Raw genomic sequence first — 23,097 nt, 5'->3', positions numbered from 1 at the left:
ACTTTTTTTTATGAAAACTTTTTTTTATGGAAAGTTTTTGTAAAAAAACTTTTTTTAATCGACAATAAGCATAACAAAACCTGAAACATCGCTTGTTTAGGTAAATAATCACCCCACTAGGCCTAAATATTAATCAACTTATGACCGGTGACAATAATCGACCCCCAAAAACAAAACAAAACGACAGAAAAATCAAATAAAAAACCATTCGGTACCTCCCATCATCAATCCATCAAACCAAAAAAAATCCATCAAACCAAAAAAATCCAACAATTTGATTACTTAAAAAATAAAGAAACCAAGGAACCCATCACCCATCCTTTTCATAGACCCTAAAACAATGGTCTTTTATGCTGCACAGAAAATTTTGATCACGCAGTAGCTACTCTATTGAAAACAATTTGGTGTATATGTTACCATGAAAGACCGAAATTGGAGAATGTCGACATTCAACGGTGAATGTCCAAAATTCCTTTTTTTCGGCTTGGATTTAGTCAGCTTTGTCCAACACCTTTGTCATTTTTATACAAGGTTTAATGGTGACAGGTTAGGTTAGATTAGACTTTTAACACATTTCTGAGATTCATAACATAATTTAACTTAACTTTAACTTTTACCATCAAATCTTGCACAAGACTGACAAAGCTGACTAAATCCAAGCAGAGAAAAGGGAATTTTGGGCATTCACCGGTGAATGTTGACATTTACCAGATTCCGGTCTTTCACAGCAGTATATATATTGGTTATGCTTGACACAGGCAAGCTTAAGGGAAAAAATGGACTGTATCGATTTGTGACACCTCCAAATGGGCCAATCATTTATTTTCTCCAATCAGCATGAAACTTCCATTGTAAGTACAGCGAGTCAAACTGGACCTTCATGATGACAACAAATACCGAAAGAAAAATTTTATTGTATCGATTCGTAATATGAACAAATTTTTGGTTTTTTTTTCTCATCCGCGTCCGGAATTTTTGCGAAAATTCCGCATGCGCAAGAATAATTGTACTTGAGGGAAACAACCTTAGAGCAATCTTAGATGACCTTAGACTAGAGAAGAAATATTTTACCAATTTGATTTGTTGGTTTACCAAACATGGGGTTTAGAATCATAATGCTATTTTCGCGCTTAGCTGCGAAAAATACCGACATCTTTGCAAAATAAAATTACATGCATCGTTAATTTTCGCATGCGACCAAAGCATATTTTTTTCAACTTTCATCATAATTGACAAGCGAAGTCCATAATTTGGTTCTTTGAAAACATGCCATAAACAAAAAATGAAAAATCAAAATTTCGCACGATTGCATGCGAGCTTTTATTGGTTTTGATAGGAACCAAACATTAACTCAATGGCCCAATATTAATTATCACAAGCCACATTTGGCGTTTTATAGACAAATAGAAAGTAAATGAAACAGCGAGAAAAACTTTTTCTCGTAATTTTATTGGTTAATTTACGGTATTTGTATGATATCGCCCCAACCACTCAAATTGTTCATCCATTGACGTATTGTGGAATCACTTTTTTCGTTAGTTTCTTTCAGCTTAGCGTGAGAAAAGACAAAGAGACGTGACAGAATAGATGGGAAATATATAATTTGGACTATATATTTGCACATTAGGAGGGGGGGTAAAGTATTTGGACAGTGTGACGTTAGAAAACAATTCTTACTTTATAATATGCAGAATAATTATACCTAAAACATTAGGCAAGGGACCCGCTATGCTTTACCCCACCCCACTAATGTGCAAATATGTAGTCCAAATTTGTTTCTAAAGAATTATATTTTTATCATACTTAAGTATATTTCATTAGGATTGAGCATCAGAAAAACAGGTTCTACTTAGATGAAGAATATTAGGTTGGGGGTATTAATTTACTTCCCAGGTTGTCAGTAAACGCAATTTGGAAACGTTGAGTGATTACCATTCAAGGATATTGTAGATGCCTGATTTTGCTTCAACTTATTCAACAAAGCCACGACAATCGTAGCCAAAATAAGATTACGTAGTACATTCTGTTTTTTTTTTTTTTTTCTTTTTTTTTTTTTTGTACAAAAACACCCCTTCCTGCAGGAAATGAAACTATTTTAGTTTGACTTACCACAGTTGACAAAGATCCTTCCTCAGTGCAAAAAAGAGAACTAGTATCATTGAAAGCTTTATTCTTATGTTATTCTGTATATAGTATTGACAAATGTTAAGTAATATAAGGTTGTGATTCAATGTTGCTTCAACAAAATACATATGAGATTTGAGGAAAGAGAACGTTTCATATTATTTAATCTATGTTGCAATTAGGGTTGCATCTCATACTCCTTCGTAAATAACAGTAATAACAAACCGCTGAGAGTTATGACAGTACTTAGAAGTGCACTCGTATATTTTGTACTTAATATATTACGCCATTGTAGCAATAGGTTGTATGTTATAGATAGACTTTCACAGGTGCCAGTTCCTACAACTCCAAAGAATATATTACTGGTAGAGGTGTCACTATCCAGAATTGAGGAGGGGTGACAGACCAATGAAATTAATGAATAAGATTGATATTTTGGTAGAAATCACACCTCAATGTTGCAATTTTGCAGACCCGTTTCTTTTACGGAAAATTTCTTACTTATTAGAGGCAGTGATTGCAAAGAATATACTATTAGCTGAGGTGTCACTGTCCAAAACCGGGGGATGAGGAACCAACAAATTTACATGTCAAGATCGAAATTTTGGTAAAAATCGGCAAAATCCTGGCTCTTTATGCTGCAATATCACAAATGCATTTCTTTTATATAATTTTTTTTACTTATTAGAGGGAGTGATTGCAAAAAAATATACAAATAGCTGTGGTGTCACTACCCAAAACTGGAGGGGGGGGGGGGGTGAGAAACAAAATAAATTTACAGACTAAGATCGAAATTTTGGTGAAAATCGGAAAAAACGTAGCTTCTCATGCTGCAATATCACAGATGCATTTCTTTTTTAAAAAAAAATTGTACTTATTAGAGGGAATGATTGCAAAAAATATACAACTAGCTGAGGTGTCATTGCCCAAAACTGGGGGGGGGGAGTGAAAAACAAAACAAATTTACAGACTAAGATCGAAATTTTGGTAAAAATTGACAAAATCGTAGCTCCTCTTGCTGCTATATCACAAATACATTTCTTTTACAGAAAATTGTGCACTTATTATAGGCAGTAATTGCAAAGAATATACTGCAAGCTGAGGTGTCACTGCCCAAAACTAAGGAGTGAGAAACCAACAAATTTACTGACCAAGATCGAAATTTTGGTAGAAATCGGCAACTTTGCATGGCAACATGGAATACTTCTTGTTGTCATCCAGCCTTATGTCTTTACATCTGACCGCTTGTCATTATTACTTATGTTGTTCTTAAACCACAAAAGTCCCTGCATGTAGTCTGATTTTATCCCTCTGGTGCCATCTTCAAGGTTATGGAATTGACTTCCAGGTGTGGCACAAAGTTATCATTCCTTGAGCACCTTAACACACCTGGTGGCTGATTATTTTAACATTAATTGTTTCAGATAATTTGTATTTAGGTATATCATTATCCTTTCTTATAATTTGGATACATTTTTTTTTAATCAGGACTTTGTCTTTTTTAGAATTATATTGATTGATTTTGTTTTGGTTGTTGGTTATAAAAGGGAATATATGTGTATTTAGGTATTTACACTTTTTCCAGGTCTGTGGAGTCTTGTATTGCCTGATTTAAGTTGTAGATTTGTTATATTTATACAAACTCTCTCCAACTCTGTTTCTTTATCTGTAAATGCTTTAAATGGCTTGCATTTAAGAATTTAATAGTTTAATGTTCATATAGTTTATTGTCTCAAAGTTTGTTTCATTATCCCTACAGTTAAAGTTTGTTTCACTAAGACTGGTTTAATTTATAAAACTATTGGTAATGCAAGTCATACAATTTTGATGAATATTAAAAGCTAAAACACTGAAATCAGCTCACAAAAATTCAAGTGGGAAGCAAAATGTAACTATTTATATCTAGGGGGAGCACAGTTGTCAATTTTTCAGTGAAAATAAGAAATAAACTGTATTTTTCAATGAAGGAACCCCATAAGAGGTATTTTCAAGATTTGGGGAAAGGGTTTAAAAATGTCTAGATGGCTGCACAAGCCCTCGGCCTATATTTAAGCAACTGCATTACAGTAATGCAATTAATGGAGCTACGAGTTCGTATGTACCTATTGATTTGCTTAGTAAAATGCAACTTGACAACCCTACCTCCTCCGCTTAACTGGCAAAAACAAAGTTTTAATTGTAGGCTGAGCTCTCTTGCCAGTTGAGGGATGTGTTTAATTAGAATCAGTTTTAACTATGTGATAAGTTATTACCTTAATTTGCACCTTGAAGCAAATTAAGATACATCTTGATCTATGAATTGCTCCATACTTGATGATGTGAATGATTAAACATCAAATGCATTCCACTGGTACTTCCAGGGAACACCCTTTCATTCAACGTCTAATAACTTCTTGAAAACTTCACCATTAGGTGCTGAGACTGTTGTATTTGAGAGACTATTCCAGTGGTTTACTACATGGCAGGAGAAAAACTGTTGTTGGTGTCGAGTTTTGACAGATGGCTTGAACAGCTTCTTCAAATGTCCCCTCCTGTCAGTGCTGATATTTTGGAAAATTGACAAATGAATTGGGGGGAAGAGTTCTTGTGAAGTAAGCTTATATGCCATAAACATATCAGCTCTTTGTCATTGGGAAACCAGTGTGGATAATTTTAGCTCCTTCAAACATTCATCATAAGGCTTGTCCCTAATCTTAGATACTGCCTTTGTGGCTCTCCCTTGCACCCCTTCCAGAAGCTGTACATCACCTCTTTGTCCTGGTGATGCTATGCACATTCCAAAATCAAACACTGTTCTTGCAAGAAGCTTGGGCAACCTCACAAAAACATAGGGAGACCTACTGGATATATTATTCTTTAAGAGTGCTAGGACAGAGTTTGCATGAGACACAGTCTTCTTGCAGTTTGAATGGAATTTACACTTGTCATCAACAATGATTTCGAGATACCTTTCTTCAGCCACACTTTGCAGCTGGATTGACCATAGTATCCTAGAAACCTGGGTTGGACTTGCCAAAATGAATATCACTACTTTTGTCAGTATTGAAGCTCATGTGCCTTGTTGTTGCCCATTTTTGAATATGGTCAAGATCTGCTTGTAGTGACTTCTGATTGACTGCATCAAACAACTTTGAGTCGTCAGTGAAATGATTTGATTGTTTTGTTACTTAAGAAGTTGTGGTTTATTTTTATTTTTGTTTTCAAGCGCTTGGGTCTAATATACGTATCTACTAATTGAACTGACGGGAGCCAAGTAACAAGTTCATAAAATGGTGCCCAGAAGCAGAAGTTTTAAGAGTTCAACATGGATAGCACACCAGCTCCAACAATCAATTGGTCAAGCCCCAATCTCAAATCCAAATCAAGAAGACTCAGAAGACATTGTGAGCTCATATTCTCATGTCCACTAAGTGGGAAAACAGATACAGTCAAAAGTTAACTGGATAAGTTTGAGAACTACATTCAACCAAGTACAAACCCCATCTTTGCCAGATACATCTTCCACCAGAGAAACCAAAAGGATGGAGAGACCATCGAATTGCATGTTACTCAGTTGAAAGTGCTAGCAAAGGACTGTGAATTTAGCACTCTAGAAGACCAGCTCGTTCGATATTGATTGATATTTGGAGTCAAGAATGTAAGAATTCAAGAGTGGCTGCTCAGTGAGGGAGCCAAACTTACTTTGGCTCCAGCAATTGAGTGCAGTCGAGCTATAGAAACTGTACAAGAGGCCCAGGCACTAATGCTCAGTGAACAGTTTCAGATTCAAATAAAACAGGAGGTGGAAGTAGTTCAAAGACAGAAAAATTCCCCTGTATGTTATTTCTGTGGTGGCTCATATTCAAGAAGCCACAAGTGCCCAGTAAAAGGGAAGCAGTGCAGCAAGTGCAGGAAGATGAACCACTTTACCAAAATGCGCAAGAGCAAGGCGGCACAAAAACTTGAAACGAGAAGCGAAGCTGAAGAAGGGATAGAATTCATGATTGAGTCCATCTCCAGTGAAGAAAAGGTGGAAAAGCCTTATACACTAATGAGGCTGGTAGAGCATGATATTGAACTTGCATTCAAGATTGACACCAGTGCAGAGGCCAACATTTTGCCATTGCAAGACTTGGATAAATTGGCAAAAAACCCAGCAATGCTGCCTACTGTGGATGTGCTGACCATTTATACTGGAGGACAACTGAAGGTACTGGGGATCATCAACCTCAAAGTTCAGTACAAGAACCAAAATCCCCGGACCCATACTTTCTATGTTGTCTGCAAGGATAGAGCACCCATCCTCAGGCGCCATTCAAGTGAACAGCTTCAGCTGATCAAGTTGGTCCTCAGCATCAACAGTCCTGTCCCTATTAGACCAGGAGTACAGAACCTTTTAGATGAATTCAGTGAGGTTTTTGAGGGCATAGGAACAATGCCTGAAACCTGCAACATATATCTAAAACAGGGTGCAATCCCTACTGTACAGCCACCAAAGCGAATCCCGTTTGCTCTGCAAACTAAGTTCAAAGAAGAACTGAAAAGGCTGGAGTCACTTGGGGTCATAGAAAAAGTGACCAAGCCAACACAGTGGGTGAACTCTTTGCTCCTAGCAAGAAAGACAGATGGGTCACTCAGGATCTGTTTAGACCCTTTTGACCACATTACTCTATACCCTTATTTGATGAAGTAGCAGCAAAGTGCAAAGGCGCCAAGAAATTCTTTAAGATGGATGCCCAAAATGGATACCAATTGATGGTGTTGGGCAAACCATCCTCCGATTTGACAACGTTCAACACCATGTACGGTCAGTATAAATGGAATCAATACCCATTTGGACTGATTTTGGCACAGGACGAATACCAGCAAAAATGGAGGAGGTCTTTGGGGAAATGGACATTGGGCTGATCATTGATGATATTGCAGGCAATGGCTGTAACGATGCTGAACATGACGTCAAGCTGAGAGCAGTACTCCAAGCCGCAAGAGATAAAGGAGTTCAGTTCAACAGAGAAAAATGTGTCATCGATACTACTTCCATCACCTACTTTGGACACAGATTAACAACGAGCGGCATCACCCCAGATCCAGAGTGTTAGAAAACCAAGGCGTTAGAAAACATGCCTGCACCCCAAAACCAGGAGTAACTTCAGACATTGTTGGGAATTTATAATTACCTATCCAGATACATCCCCAACGTATCAATGCTGAATAAACCACTTCAAGACCTGTCAAAACAGCAGAAGTTTGAATGGATTACAAGCCACAAGGATGCCAAGAGAGAAATTCAGGATGCAATTTGTCAAAACCTTTCATACTTTGACCCAGAAGCCAAGGAGATCAATGTGATTACAGATGCCTCCCAAAATGGTCTGGGCACACAACTGACAGCAGATGGAGCAACTGTTGCTTTTGCATCTTGCTCTCTAAGTGAGATGGAGCAGCATTACTCGCAAATGGAAAAAGAGATACTTGGAATAACATTAGCTTTTAAAAGATTCCACCAATATCTGTTCAGAAGAACAATCTGCATGATCATGGACCACAAGCCTCTGGGGTTGATCTTTGGGAAATCAATACAAAAGGCACCTCCAAGACTGCAGGAAATGATGTTGGCTGTTCACCCATATGGCATCAAACTAAGATACAAATCTGGAAAGACCATTCCTGTAGCAGACGCCCTATCTTGCCTGCATCTTGCAGATATAGACATAGTCACAAGTGAAGTTGTTGTTCACTCAGTCCTTCAAACTATACCCATAGCAAGCCAAAGGCTAGTCCAAATACGCCAAGAAACAGCAAAAGACGAAATACTTAACCTTCTGAGATGCAGACATTACAAGTAGGCTGGCCAAGCACTAAAAAGGACCTAGACAAAAAACTTGGGCCCTTCTGGAATTACTACCAAGAGCTGGCAGAACTTGATTGCCTTGTGGTAAAAGGACAGCATATAGTCATTCCGAGATGCATGAGACCAGGCATATTAAACCAACTACACTCCTCTCATCTGGAAGTGGGGAAGACTAAAGAGAGGGCCAGAACTTCTGTATGCTGGCCAGGCATCACACAAGATATCAAGAGAATTTTCGGCCAGTGTGAAGTATGTGCCAAGTTTGCCCTGAGCCAACAGAAGGAACCAATGATCCTGCACAAAATACCAGGCTACCCTTTCCATCATGTAGCTGTTGACCTGTTCCAGCTCAACGGACAAGATTACATGCTCACTTTTGATTACATGAGTCAGTTTTTTTAGGTTGATTGCCTGACAAACACCACGTCACAGCAGGTCACAGCCAAACAGAAATCTCATTTCAGCTGATATGGAATTCCCAAGCAACTCACAACTGACAACAGCCCCAGTTCAGTGGAAAGGAATTTGAGCAGTTCATGACAGACTGGTGAATCATCCATTCAACCTCAAGCCCCAACTTCCCCCAGTCCAAGGAGTGAAAAGGGTGTTCAAATGGCCAAAAGACTTTTGATGAAAGCTGCCAAGAGCAAGGGTGATCCATATTTGGCACTTTGGAGTGCCAAAACACACCCATTGATGGTTTTGCCCCCACTCAAATAATGATGGGATGCCAGTTGAGATCCCTCCTGCCCAGTATCACATAGATCTTGCAGCCAGGGGTTATTCACTTTGACAGATTCAGACAACAGAGGGAAAAGGCCCAAGAGGCCCAAAGCAAGTACTACAATCAAGACACTAGGAGCATGAAACTGTTAAAAATGGGTCAGAAAGTGTGGGTCCAGTTGAATGACCAGGGACCCTGGAAGAAGGCCATGGTTTGTAAAACTGATGATAACCTTCATTCATACTATGTTCATCTTGAACAAGGAGGAACATTCTGCCACAACAGAATTCACATTAAACCAAGACAAGACCCAACCATGACACATCTGCATGATGGCAAAAATTGCCAAGCAAAAGCCCAACCTGCTGAAGAGCAGCAGGTATCAATGAGCACTTTGCCTCCCAAAAACATGCCCAATTCTATAGACAATCCCCATAAGACTGCAGGCCCTGTTACAGGGGAGCCTCCAACACCAAGGGTAGGCATCAAGAAAGAAGAGAAAGAAGCATGGGCCACAGACCTGGTTCAGGCAGAACATAGCTACAGAAGAAGCACAATGGTCACTTGCTCTGGTTGTCAGGTCTAAACCCTGGCCAGGTTGAATTTGAGCATCAACAAAGGTCATTGTTAAATTACATGAAGAAAAGAAGGAAGATGAAATCATTTGATTGCTTTGTTACTTAAGAAGTTGTTGTGTATTTGTATTTTTGTTTTCAAGTGCTTGGGTCTAATATATGTATCTACTAATTGAATTGATGTGAGCCAAGTAACAAGTTCATTGCAGTCAGCATAGAGAGTAGGTCGTAAGACACTACCCTGTAGGATACCACTGGCGACTCCACATCTCTCAGAGAGGATTGATTGTCCTTCATTAGTAAAAAGCCTTACACTCTGTGTTCTATCTGTAAGAAAAGCTGAGATCCAGCCCACAAAGCCTGCATTAATTCCACATGAGATGAGTTTTATGACACTAAAACTACTTAAACTTATCAATTAGTTAAGTAGTTTAGTTAAGCATAGTTAAACTCCAGTTGAGTACTTTCTTACTATCTTGAAGGGCTTTATAGAATTAATTTAAAAAACCTTGATACACTGAATCATCAAGAACACAAAAATTACTTGGAGTAAGTAAAACATAACCTTCAAATATGAATTTACATCATAAAAATGGACCTCAAAACAGGGTTTCAACTTTTTAACTCAACTCCTTCCCATCCATCACAATTGGAAATATTGTGTGAAAACATGCTATAATTTAGAACAAAAATTCAAACTCCTCTTAGAATCCAGTTCAAAAGTTTGGGATCTTAAATGAATATTAAAAAAAATAATATTTAAAAACCAAAAATTTACCCCCTCCCCCCCTCAAAAAAAAAATATTAAGAAATATTTCTATTTGGGTCAAAACTAGCCAATCAGACAAATTCTATTATGAATGGGTCTAGCATAAGCTAAATGTTAACATTAGCTAGGTTATATTTCTGCTTTTGAAACCAATTTTCTACAATACTGGATCTAACTCATACATCAAGCCAAAGAAAAGGAACAGTAAAAATATGCAAGCCTCTCACCAAGGCTGTATCCAGGATTTTTTTTTTTGGAGGAGGTTTTACTCAAAAACAAATTCGGGGGGGGGGGGTACAAAAAAAATCTTAAAAAACACATACAAAATTTGTTTATATAATTAAAAATTTTGTTATATAAAATTTGTTATATTGTTTATATCATTAAGGTCTAAATAGAGGGCTTTCTGCTGTCTTGGAATCTAGTAAAGTGCCTATTGTCCTTCCACTTCCGTCAACTCTCATGTCCAACAAAGGAGACAGAATCTTGGAGTTGAACTACATGTCATTCAAACAGCCCTGTGCATCCCATTATTCAGTTGCATGCAATTTGAAAATGACATTGTAGCAAACCAAAAAGTACAGCCTTTAAATTGTCATTGAATGGTACTTTTAGAAATGGGTCCAAAGGTATTTTTGGACATTGCAGTGAAATTGCATTCACTAAGCTACAAGTATGTAGTTTTTGCTATGTTTACCACCTTGGACAAGCAATAGGTAAGTTATGCACCAGTACAGTGTTATCAACTCTGAAGAAGCAATTCTGTCACAAATTGACCAATATAATTTGTCTTCAAACCTATGATGTATCACTATATCCAATTAATGGAGAAATACTTTAGCAGGGCTACATATTGGACCATCAAGGAGGTGGGGTGTACTGTCAGAAAAGTGATATTAAAGAAATAGCATAAGGAATCTAATTGAATTAATTTATTATTTATTTATTGAATTAATTATGTAATAGTCTAAACACACTTACTTAGGTTATTCCTAAAAGCACATCACTTTACCCCACCTCCCCTGCCCTTTAATGTGATACACATCCTAAATCATATGTCCCCTATGTGTCTTTCTGTTTCTTGATGGGGGGGAGGGGGAGTAAGTTAATTTGTATTTTGTTTTACAGGTTAGACAAAAATTTTCTGGGGTGTCCTAACCTAGAAACCCCTCCCTTGATCCAATAAACCATGGAAGACAGAGTGGGATGCAATTGAGTCAATGGCTCCCTATCATCACTTACCAGACCTCTTCAGGGTTTTTCCCTTTTTGTTGCTGGACATTGCAATTTAATGTAATTGATTTTGTTTATGTGACTTATTTATGTTAAATCTATTTGAAGAAAAGAATGAAGATGCCAAAATGCTAAGAGTGTATAGCCTATAATTTGGGCAATATATTTAGGTAAAGTTTACAACATAATTTAGCAAAGATAAAAGTAAATAGCCTACATCACTTGATGCCTTTTCACAGATCAATAACTGTTTCTTGGGAAAATTCTAGTCTGAACCAAAAACAATGGGGCCCCAAAAAGCAAAACAGTCCATTGTTGCATAGCTGCACAATTGAAGTTGCATATCTTAGCAAAACTGACATGATTTTTGAGTTGTTTCAAGCTTTTTTAAAAAATTTCAACAAATCTGTTTTCAGAACAGTAATTTACTATTAAGACATAGGAAAATAATAATTACCACTCCTAAATCAGCCACAAATGACAATCTTTAATCACTAACCAGTTTTCTTTAGAAACTATACTTTTAGACTTTAGAGAACTAGCATATGAGCTGTGTAGAGCCCTCTTAGCTCTTAAAGACTTAAAATGAAATTGGTAAATTTTTACCAAATCATATTATTGAGTTAGGAATAAAGTGAATACATCATTCAATGCCTTTTTTTATGCTGATTACAGATATAATAATCATTTCTATTGGAAATGGGATTTCAGCCCCCCCCTAACCTAACCTAACCCCCACCCCCATATGTGCAAATATATATCCTGAATTGACATAGGTCAATATCTACCAAATCATATTATTGAGTTAGGACTAAAGTGAATACACCATTTGATGCCTTTTTTATGCTGATTAAAAAAATAAAAAGTATTTCTCACGGGGATGAATTTCAGCCCCCCCCCCCCTAGGTCGGTCATTTCCGGGTTAAGTACAGCCTATATAGGGGGGGGGGCTGAAATTAATTTCCGATTGAAATGCTTATTAGGCTATGTTCGTAAACAGCATAAAAAAAGGCATTGAATGGTGTATTCACTTTATTCCTAACTCAATAATATGACTTGGTAGATATTGACCTTGACATACACAGGGGGGGGGGGGGGGCTAAAGTTCATTTACAATAGAAATGATTGTTATATTTGTAATCAGCATAAAAAAAGGCATCAAATGGTATATTCACTTTATTTGAAACTCAATAATATGATTTGGTAAATATTTACCATGAAATTTACCCCAGAAGCAATTATTGAATTAGGCCTATGAAAAAGCATAAAACAAAGAATTAAGATGATACATTCACTTTCATCCTGAATAAATTATGTTGTAAACTGCATATTTACACCTTAGGTAGAGTAAAATGAAATGAAGTGCTCTTACAAAGGATATTAGTTAGGCTACCATTTTCAAAATTACATAGGCTAGTGTTTCTTTTGAGTGGGCCAAACTGTAGACCAATAGGCCTAGCCAACCCTAGCCAACTTTTATTCGTTTAGTATGTTTCCTTCAGACATGGCCAACCACCAAATGTTTGCCAAATACCTTCCCTGGGTATTACTGGAGCTCTAGATTCATTCCTGAGAATTTCAATCACCTTCATCAACTACTGCAGCCTAGGAGAAGCCCCTTGTCTTAGAATTTTATTTGAAGCAAGCAAAAATTCTAAAATCGGTTTGTCTTTTATAACACATATCCAGGGTTTTAACCTAGGGTTAATTAGAGGTAAATCACTTATTGAGCCTATTTTTAATGTTAATTCTTGGGAGGCACATAGGACACAACCCTTAAATAATTCCCTATCAAGGTAAATTTATTTTAACCTAATATTTTAACTGTTCATGGTCAAGTACTCGACCTAAGTCTTCATTAATTGAGTGAAACCCCTTACTCAAATAAATAACTCACAGAATTTAGAATTTAAACATCCATTTATAAAACGTATTTGCCATTTAATGCCATCTATTTTAAAATATTTGAAGTTAGCGATGAAAATAGCCACAATTTGCTCAATATAAGCCATGAAATAACACAAATAAGTTGCAGTTACTAAAGATTGTCATCCCTATTCATAAGAGAACATGGGCGCCCATAAGAGGGGGGGGCACCCCCCTGGCTGAATGATACTGCCTTATTTTTATTTTTTGTTCTGAAGTTTCTTTTATATAGCATTAAAAGTGCAAATTAGACGTGGTTTGCCCCCCCCCCCCTGGAATTCAGCTTATGGGCGCCCATGTAAGAGAAGTACTTTTTCAATTTCAAAATGTAAGTTGTTAAGACAAATGATAAACGACGTGAATATTTTTTTTGTGTTAGAAAACTCAAATTTGTGTTGCTATTTATACTAATGTATTTGGTTCAAATGAATGTGTAGGATTTATTTTTGGTCTAGTTTGAATACACCGTCACGTGTTTAACAAACAAATTACTGTGTTATCTTTTGGTCAGTGATGACTCAAATGGAAGATAAATTACATATTTAAGGAAATGTGCCCGAAACAAGGCATGAATGAATTTCAGACTCTTAAGCTTAGGAATGCCAAAACGATGGGGAAAGGACGCTCAATTTTTATAGCTGGTTATTTCAACGTCCCACGCCTCATATGGAAGTATGGATATCTATATATACCTTTACTTCCGACCAGAATCAGAAGCACGAATCTAGTAAAAGACGGCCTTCACAACCTTAATATCTACCAGATAGTTAAAAAAGCTACTAGAGGCTGTATTTTCCAGAGACCGACTCTACTTGACCTAGTGTTCTTATAGGATAAAGACCAGCTTCAGAACATAAATTACTTACCTCCTCTAGGAAAGAGCGATCATATAATCCTAGAAGTGAATGTGTCATTTCGTAAGATAAAAAATGATTACATAAAGAAAACTTATGTAGACTACGGGGCGATCAGAAAAGAGCTGGAAGGCGTAGTTTGGTCACCTTTACTTCAAGGGGACGTCGACCAACAATGGGCTAACCTAAAGGACGAGCTACTTACACTTCAAAAAAAACACACGTCAGTAAAACTCACGCCAAAGCCCAAAACACTGCCTTTCATGACCCCTGAGATACGCAAGGAAAGAAACAGAAGGGGACGGTACTGGAGAAAGTACAATAAAGGAGGCAAGGAAGAACACTACCAAAAGTTTGCAAAAGGTCGAAACAAACTAAGAAGCCTAACTAAACAACTTTACGCATGGTATGAGTCCAAGCTCGCAGATGATAGTAAGAATAACCCAAAGAAGTTCTGGAAGTATGTATCAAGTAAGGACCATAGCAGACGGTCAGTAAAAGCACTCAGTACAGATGATAGCAAGGAAGTGACCAACTTGAAGGACATCACCGAACACCTCAACAGGCAGTTTGCGTCGGTTTTCACCAATGAACCAGATGGTCCTCTTCCTCATAGTCCACCATACGACATCCCTAACCCAATGCCATCTATTCTACTCTCCCCCCTGTCGTCCAAAAGCGACTTGAAGCACTAGACGTCAATAAGTCCGCCGGTCCTGATAATTTGCACCCAAGACTATTGAAGGAGCTTACCAAAGTAATTGCACATCCACTATGCAATATATTCCAACTGACGCTTAACTCAAAAAAGGTACCCAAGACTGGAAGCTGATCCATGTCACCCCAATATTCAAGAAAGGTGACCGCACTAAAGCCAAAAACTACAGACCCATCAGTCTGACCTCAGCGGTGGCAAAAACCCTTGAGCGGATTGTGAATGCTGATATTTTGACACATCTCTGTAATAATAATATACTTTCCCCCGACCAGCCCGAATTTCTGCCAGGAAAATCGATTGAGACCGATCCCCTTGAGACATACAGCACCATAACAGATTACCTGGAGAAAGGAACCCCTGTGGACTTGATTTTACTGGACCTAGCCAAGGCTTTCGACAAGGTACCACACAACCGTCTCAGATTGAAGCTTTCAGCAGCAGGTACCCACTCGGATGTGGTCGATTGGGTCATGGACTTTCTGACTGGTCGGAGTCAGTAGGTTCGACTCTTCACAAATAATGGCGATAAGGTCTTCTCCGAACCATGTGATGTTGTAAGCGGAGTCCCCCAAGGTACTGTCTTGGGCCCTATCCTATTCCTTATATACATCAACAATATGATGAATGGAACAGAAAACAACATCACTCTCTATGCTGATAACTCCAAGCTGTTTGGGCCTGCAAACCAACAAAGTCTGCAGCATGACCTTCATAAAATCCAAACGTGGGCACAAGATTGGCTACTACTCGAATTCAACACAACAAAGTGCAGTGTCCTTCACTTTGGAAGCAACAACCACCGTCACCAGTACTACATGTCCGATCCCAATTCACTGGCTATCTTAATACTAAAGACAAGTCCCGAAGAAAGAGATCTAGGAGTGCTGATAGATGAACAACTGAAGTTCCACGGCCACTGGCAACAAGCAGTTTCAAAAGCAAATTCAAGCCTTGGTCTCCTCAAATGCACTATAATCAGCCGCTCCCGTACAGTCTTTCTAAGGCTCTATAAGGCTATAGGTAGACCCGTTTTGGATTTTGGTACGTGTCTCACCTCCCCTTCTTATAAGAATGACACCAGTCTAATCGAAGGAGTTCAGAGACATGCCACAAAATGCATAGCCGGCCTACGAGATCTCCCATACAACAAGAGACTGGAACGCATGCAGCTGCCAACACTCGTCTTCAGACGCCGCCGTGGTGATATGATGCTGACCTACAAGTATATCGCACAACCAAAAAACCCCCTCTTTACCAAACATTCAAGTCAGCACCATACAAGAGGACACTCACATAAGCGGTCAAAACGTTTTGTTAAAACAGAAACGCAGCAACACTTATTTTTCAAGCGTGTTGTCAACAATTGTAATAGTCTTCAAGTTGAAATAGCAAACGCACCTATAGCTGCATCCTTCCAATCCAGACTTCACATTGAATGTAATAACTATCCATAGAAATATGAGTGGGACTGTTCATCACACTCAACTACTGACTGATGCCAACTTTATCATAATAAGTGTCTTGCTAGGAGGCTGATGCCACTTGTCATATCCAACCATCTCACATACTCGATCCGAAGTTGCTGTTGTGCGGCGGTGTCAGCTCTATACCACTGTGAATGGTCTTTACAGGCCATACCTACCTCGTGGCCACCGCTACCGAGTGGGCTTAAATTGCATATCTCCAGCAGACCTCTCCTATGGTGTGTCACTGGGCCCTAACACGGTGATAAATTTTTGCCATCATTGACCTAGAGCACAACAGATCCAGTGTGGACCTTAATTTGCTCTGAAGTGCGAATTAAGGTAATTAAGGTAAATTCCAAACGGTTATCTTCTAAAAATTCTTGAAAAATAAGAACCATTGGGCTACATGGGCAAAGGTTTAGTCAGTGGTAAATCCAGAACTTTTTAAAGAGGGGGAGGGGTGACTACCTTGATATTTATTGACTATTTTTACGGTTATTGTTTGACGATTTGTGAGACCAGCAGATAGAATTTAAGGAATATTTTTTCCTTTATTCCCCTCTACAGGTTTTTATAATGTAAGTTAAAACTGTGAGAAAGTATGCAATACCAGCCCCTAAATTCACACCTGGATATGATGATCTATCATTTTATTGTGCGTCCGAAAATTGATGCCCGGGGTCTGATTCGGCCTTCAACTGTACCAACGAGAAATTTTCTGCTAAAAGTTGAACTCTGAAGCGCCCCTTTTGAAGCATCTTTTTTTTGTTGGTTCCTAATCCGCATAGAAGAGCCTTAACATGAATTGAATATTTGTCAGAACTTCAAGTCTCTCCAATTTTCTAAACGATATTTATTTTCCAAAGCAGAAAATCTCGGCTTTGGAAAATAAAGTGCAGTTGAGGATAGGGCAAAAAAAGCGGTTAAAAAGGGTGAAAATATTGCCACACTAATAGACACATTTTTTTTGCCTCAAGTCCACACTAATAAACACATTTTTTACCTCTTGAAAACAGCGAGTCCTCCTTTCATATCACCCAAAATTTCCTCGACAATTTCGTCTTCATTTTTATTCTCATCTGTTGGTTTTTTAATGTCATTGGTAAATCTATTCAGCATAGCGGGTGTAGGATCGAGGTCCCTGCAGCCCTTTCCCTGGCAATGGTCAGTAAAAGACTATTGAAAGCCTTCTAAATAACTCTTATATTTTGTGTAGGCAGCCTAAGGACTTAACGAATCAGCTTAACGAATCCGTGAGAATTTTAAAAAAGAGCCTGAAATGCCTCGAGATGGTGTTAGATCGAAAAGAAAAGTGCATCATTGGAATCATCATGGTCGAAAAGCCTTTTCTGAAGAATTACAAATCCCACCTTGAACAACAACGAAAATCACTTTTTTGTAGGGAAAGCACTGATTTGTCACACAAAGCGAATATCCCCCCCCCCCCAAAAAAAAACATTTTTGATTGTTTTCTTCTTTCTGTTGTGGCAGGCCAATGTGGTTTAAGAAATTATCGAAGACAAAGCATGGTAACAACTGATTCCACCCTGAACATAAAATGTGGAGATTCAACTGTCGAGCAGGAGATTCAAATGCCACTTAATGAAGACAACAAATGTTGGATTTTGTTATATCCATTCGTAGAATGGATATAACAAAGAATAGAAAAATTCTTTTAGAATAGAAAGAATAGAATAAAATATCCAAAGAATAGAAAAGAATAGAAAATTCCTTCTTTTTTCTGATCTCCTTGAACAATATAGGCCAAGTTAACAGGACCGAGGCAACCAACATTAAGTAATAAAAAAAGAAAAAAAAATATCTGGTCATTTTGAAAAAATCAAACATCCCTTCAGGATTATAAATGGGGGAGGAACTGTATTCTATTTATGATAATTTAGACCCTAAAAGGATGTTTCTAAAGGTAGAGAGAGGAGTGAGGGAGAGGGTAGAAAACAAAAAGATGGATTCTAGCATCAGGATGGAAAAAGAATAATCATTAATTCCATGTGAAGCAGTAGTTCACTATCAGCAATTTAAATTCTTTGGTGTGGGAAAAACAAATGAAGCACCAAAACCTTCTAATATGAAAAAGTAAATTCTTGCCGTCTATACAGGTTGACCTTACTCTATATCAGTACTATTATACAGTTTAGTTTCCGTTAATCTTTCAGTGACTGCAATTGGCTTCACAATTATAATAATTAGTTTGTTATGATAGATCGTTAGACAGAATATCGCACCAGTTTCCTTCCTTAAATCCAATACAACTGACTACACAGACTTCGTCTAAGAACCAAAATCTCAGTGAAGCGTTATAAAGGGAAATAGATATATCGCACTTTTTATCCAAGATCATGGGGGTGTTTGGAAAAAAAATTGTGCGGAGGGGAGACGGTTACCCCAATCCTTTTTGGTCTTCTATTTTGTCCGCGAAAGAGGTCTGTGACATGGGGATACATTTATCTATTCATTTATAATACATATTTATCTTTTCAGATAAGCGTGAATAAATAAATCTTTTTTTTTTGAACTTATACTAATAGTAATACCCAAGGATTTTTTTTTTATTTTCAAACGACAAAAATTAAACTAAGTATATATAGGATTTTGTTGGCTTCCGTCAATAGAACATTTAATTTTGCAGCATAGGAGAGTTGAGACGAAACATGGGATGGAATTCACTCCTATCTACAGTCCTCCGAACATGACCTTACATAACAGCAAACAGCATTGTATAGCAGGAGATAAGGATCAAAACGAAACTATAGTTGGTTTTAACCCCCCCCCCCCAAAAAAAAAAAAATAAACACAAACACAAAAGAGATATCTGGCATATTTATAGCCAAATAGTTAATATAAAATATCTTAAAGGTAAAAACCTCAAGTATTCCTAGAAAGAGGAGAAAGCATGAAGCACTGGATTCGACGAGCAAGTTGGCAACAGCAGAAAGTAACTCGGGACAAATAAATCCACACTGAAAGCCAAACTGGTGAGATGGAGCATAACACTTAGTCTCAAGATCATCTATAACGACTGATTCGAATAGCTTGCAAGAGTTGATAAGCGGTAATAGGTCGGAACAAAGATAGTTAAGCGGTAGTTTTACCCTTCTTGGGAATAGGGGTGACGTCACCAATAAAGAACGACGATGTGGCAAAACCTAAGGCAAGAATTATCCGTGTGAGGACTGTTAGATGCTGCACGAAGGAGCGGTCACCATATATTCCCCCATATATTTTCCATACATTTCTATTAAAGGTAATAATGAAGATAATCATTAAAAGACAGTCATATCATCACTTATATAGACATAGGTCCTCCTACAATTTAAGGCACCAACCAAAAATAGCACTTCTTGGTGTAATTTCTGGAGTATAAAATGCTGGAAATCATAAAGTGTACCATGCAAATCTACATGGCCGAAATCTAACAGCCAGAGATCCAGAATCCATCCTTTTTAAGTGCAAATAGCGCTTCTTGGTGTAATTTCTGGAGTATAAAATGCTGGAAATCATAAAGTGTACCATGCAAATCTACATGGCCGAAATCTAACAGCCAGATATTCAGAATCCATCCTTTTTAAGTGCAAATAGCGCTTCTTGGTGTAATTTCTGGAGTATAAAATGCTGGAAATCATAAAGTGTACCATGCAAATCTACATGGCCGAAATCTAACAGCCAGAGATTCAGAATCCATCCTTTTTAAGAACAAATAGCGCTTCTTGGTGTAATTTCTGGAGTATAAAATGCTGGAAATCATAAAGTGTACCATGCAAATCTACATGGCCGAAATCTAACAGCCAGAGATTCAGAATCCATCCTTTATAAGTGCAAATAGCGCTTCTTGGTGTAATTTCTGGAGTATAAAATGCTGGAAATCATAAAGTGTACCATACAAATCTACATGGCCGAAATCTAACAGCCAGATATTCAGAATCCATCCTTTATAAGTGCAAATAGCGCTTCTTGGTGTAATTTCTGGAGTATAAAATGCTGGAAATCATAAAGTGTACCATGCAAATCTACATGGCCGAAATCTAACAACCAGAGATCCAGAATCCATCCTTTATAAGTGCAAATAGCGCTTCTTGGTGTAATTTCTGGAGTATAAAATGCTGGAAATCATAAGGTGTACCATGCAAATCTACATGGCCGAAATCTAACAGCCAGAGATTCAGAATCCATCCTTTTTAAGTGCAAAACCTCTCAGCCCCTTTAGCAACCTGGTAAAGGGCAAATCACAACTCTTAGAAACCAAAAATTAAAAATATGTTTCGAAAAAAAAGATTTTTAATGAGAAAAATTGTCGTACGAACCTCATTCGGAATTATTAAATCTTCCTGATAGCAATCTTCCTGACACACATGTACAATAGTCCCCAATCAATGAGGTTTTACTTCCCCCCTTTCTCTCTTTATGCATCGATTTTCTTGCCATTAGAATGGAATTTTACAAACTTTATAGTCGCTTTACGGGTCGTAAGTTTATTTTTTTTGTGAGTTCAAGCACTATATAATAAGTTTATACCTATAACTTAGGTAATTTTTGAAATTTTCAAGAACATCAAAAATATTGACGTTATCGAACCGTTGGATATAGCTTGCATCTTTATTTAATATGTTCCAGCGAATTGATTTGAACGTGCAAGACTTGAAAGGCTAGGTCATAAGCCCTACAAAACCACTTCTAAGTTTTGCCACTCCTATCTTTTGTTTATATACTAATTTTTCAAACAACAAAATATAATAATGTGTCTCAAACCTGTATTGTTCCATTAGGAGGAAAAATTGTATTGTTTTCTAGAAGATATTCGCCTAAGCTTGCATATCTACAGGTATTTACTACAGAAGGCCACCTTAATTGCGTCTCATTGACTGAGTTTAAACAATTCATGCCAGCACTCTTTGGCACTAGTAATCGACAAAAATCCCTGTCCCTCAATTGCCTACCTAGTATCTGCGATCATCTGTACTTTTTTTAAAATTAACTAAGAGTAAAAATGGGTTGGAGGGGATACCCCCACCCCTCCAACGCCCTTTGTCCCATGATTCATCTGATCAAAATTTTGAATTTTTTTCAAAATAGTCCAAAGGTCAAATAACTATACCTCCGGGGTTGACACGCCCCCTCCCAGCGCCTAATGCAAGGACTGATGCAACTTCCCGTCGTTAACATATAAGGACTCTTATTGGAATTAGTTTAAAAATAAATTTCCATAAAATTAATTTTTCAAAGAAAAGTAGATACATTAAGAAAAAAAAAAAAAAAAAAAAAAAAAAAAAAAAAAAAAATTTATTAGCCAAGCGTATAACTATCATAAATCACCATCAATAAATAATCAAAACCCAAAACGAACAGAAATTACAACAAATAACCGAGTCGAAGTCAAAACGAGCAGAAACAAACTTGAGTAGGGCTGACGTTCAACACTCGCTAAATTTATTACATTTATAGTTAAAACTGAAAAGCCGATTATGCATTAAATCAACATAGTAAGAACAATAAATAAATACCCCTTTGAGGTGAATCTTTTAGCGAACGGGTTACAAATGGATGGACCTAAAACCCACCTTGTCGGTGCCTCTTTGGTGCTGAAGCAACAAGGAAAATAACTTTTAGACTTGGACGAGATGTTGTTTTACTATAGAGCTTAATATTGACTCCTTACTTAAGACACTGAAATATGACCTTGATGAAATTAGATTTACTTGAGCAGTAGGGCCCTTCCTCAAAACTTATACAAGTGACAGCATAGAAATAGATATAAGAAGCAAAAACTCAGTGAGGCTTTTGGGTGTTTGTTTAGATTATGACATTTAGTCCAATCCTTATATGCTAAAAAAGATCATATTTGCTAGTTTTTGCTAAAATCATTGTGTCAACTTAAAATATTTAGAATTCCGATGATAAGTTAAAGAACTACTTATTGTTCGTATCCTCAATTGAACACGCTTGTCCCATTTGTCATTAATGTCTCAACAAAGACAAAACGTATAAAGTTTAAGATATTAAACAAAGACCTCTAAAAGGGGGATACCTCTTTTACCTCTTAGGAAAATTATCTAAACCAACACCATCTGACTTCCTTGGAAATAAGACGACATAAGCGTACCGTGGCCTTTGAACTGAAATATCTATTTAACCACTAAATGTTGCTTGAAAATTCTCCGATATCTTATTTTGTCGGCTTGCAGTAATTCTTTCTAAGGACACCAATGGCGGGGGGGGGAGAGATGAAGGAATCACTCTATAGATTTTTGGTACTTATTAAGAATACAGCACACCCAAGAAGTGAAGTTAATGCTAATGACATATAACGTTTACATAGCCTTTAGTTTATATAATAACATAATTTAAGATATATATTTACACATCAGGGGGGGGGGGGGTAAAGCATTTGGACAGCGCCCCTAACCTAACTCCCGCTCCTCTAATTTGCAAATATATAGCCCAAATTATACAAGTCCGCATTCTGTCTAAGTCCAATGCATTGTATCATCCATCACCTTTTTTGTAGCTATGACACCGGTTTTCTGAGATGTAACCTAAGCGTAATTTTTGAGTGTGTTCCGTATTATGCACCAATACCCATACTTTTAGTGTTTCCACACAGAAAATAAAACGAAATTACCCCAACCACTTCCTAATATATATATAATGTTTATTGCATCTTAATTGATCAAAGACAAATCCGTGCCTCAGCCTCCCCCCCCCATATTTTCCTCTATCGGGGAGTCCTCTAACGCTCTCCTATTTTCCCCACGAAGGAGGTCTACGATATATGGTTCTTCCTCTATTGTGTGCATCTGCCAATTCTGACAATAAATAACCATAAAACTAACAAGATCTTTCGGAAATAAAACAACCACAAAATA

The 23,097-nt window shown here is 37.5% G+C and overlaps 1 protein-coding gene across 3 annotated transcripts in view; it reads right to left on the bottom strand.

Annotated features, from left to right (window-relative positions):
* LOC148942623 (dual specificity protein phosphatase CDC14A-like) overlaps positions 1 to 13,177 on the bottom strand; it is an 89,219-nt gene extending 76,042 nt beyond the window's left edge. For 2 of the 3 annotated variants that reach the window (XM_089102768.1, XM_089102770.1), the window contains exon 1: positions 13,068 to 13,094. The gene's annotated coding sequence lies outside the window, so the exon portion shown is untranslated. Of the gene's footprint in view, positions 1 to 13,067; positions 13,095 to 13,152 lie in introns of those variants that run through there. The other variant, XM_089102769.1, reaches the window with a different exon arrangement.
* Positions 13,178 to 23,097: the final 9,920 nt, after the last annotated feature.

Source organism: Artemia sp. Qi Xiang Cuo, chromosome 16, assembly GCF_049724085.1.
Source record: "Artemia sp. Qi Xiang Cuo chromosome 16, ASM4972408v1, whole genome shotgun sequence".
Taxonomy (NCBI): domain Eukaryota; kingdom Metazoa; phylum Arthropoda; class Branchiopoda; order Anostraca; family Artemiidae; genus Artemia; species Artemia sp. Qi Xiang Cuo.
Note: the sequence above shows the minus strand (reverse complement) of the source record. Positions and strands in the feature narration are given on the sequence as shown.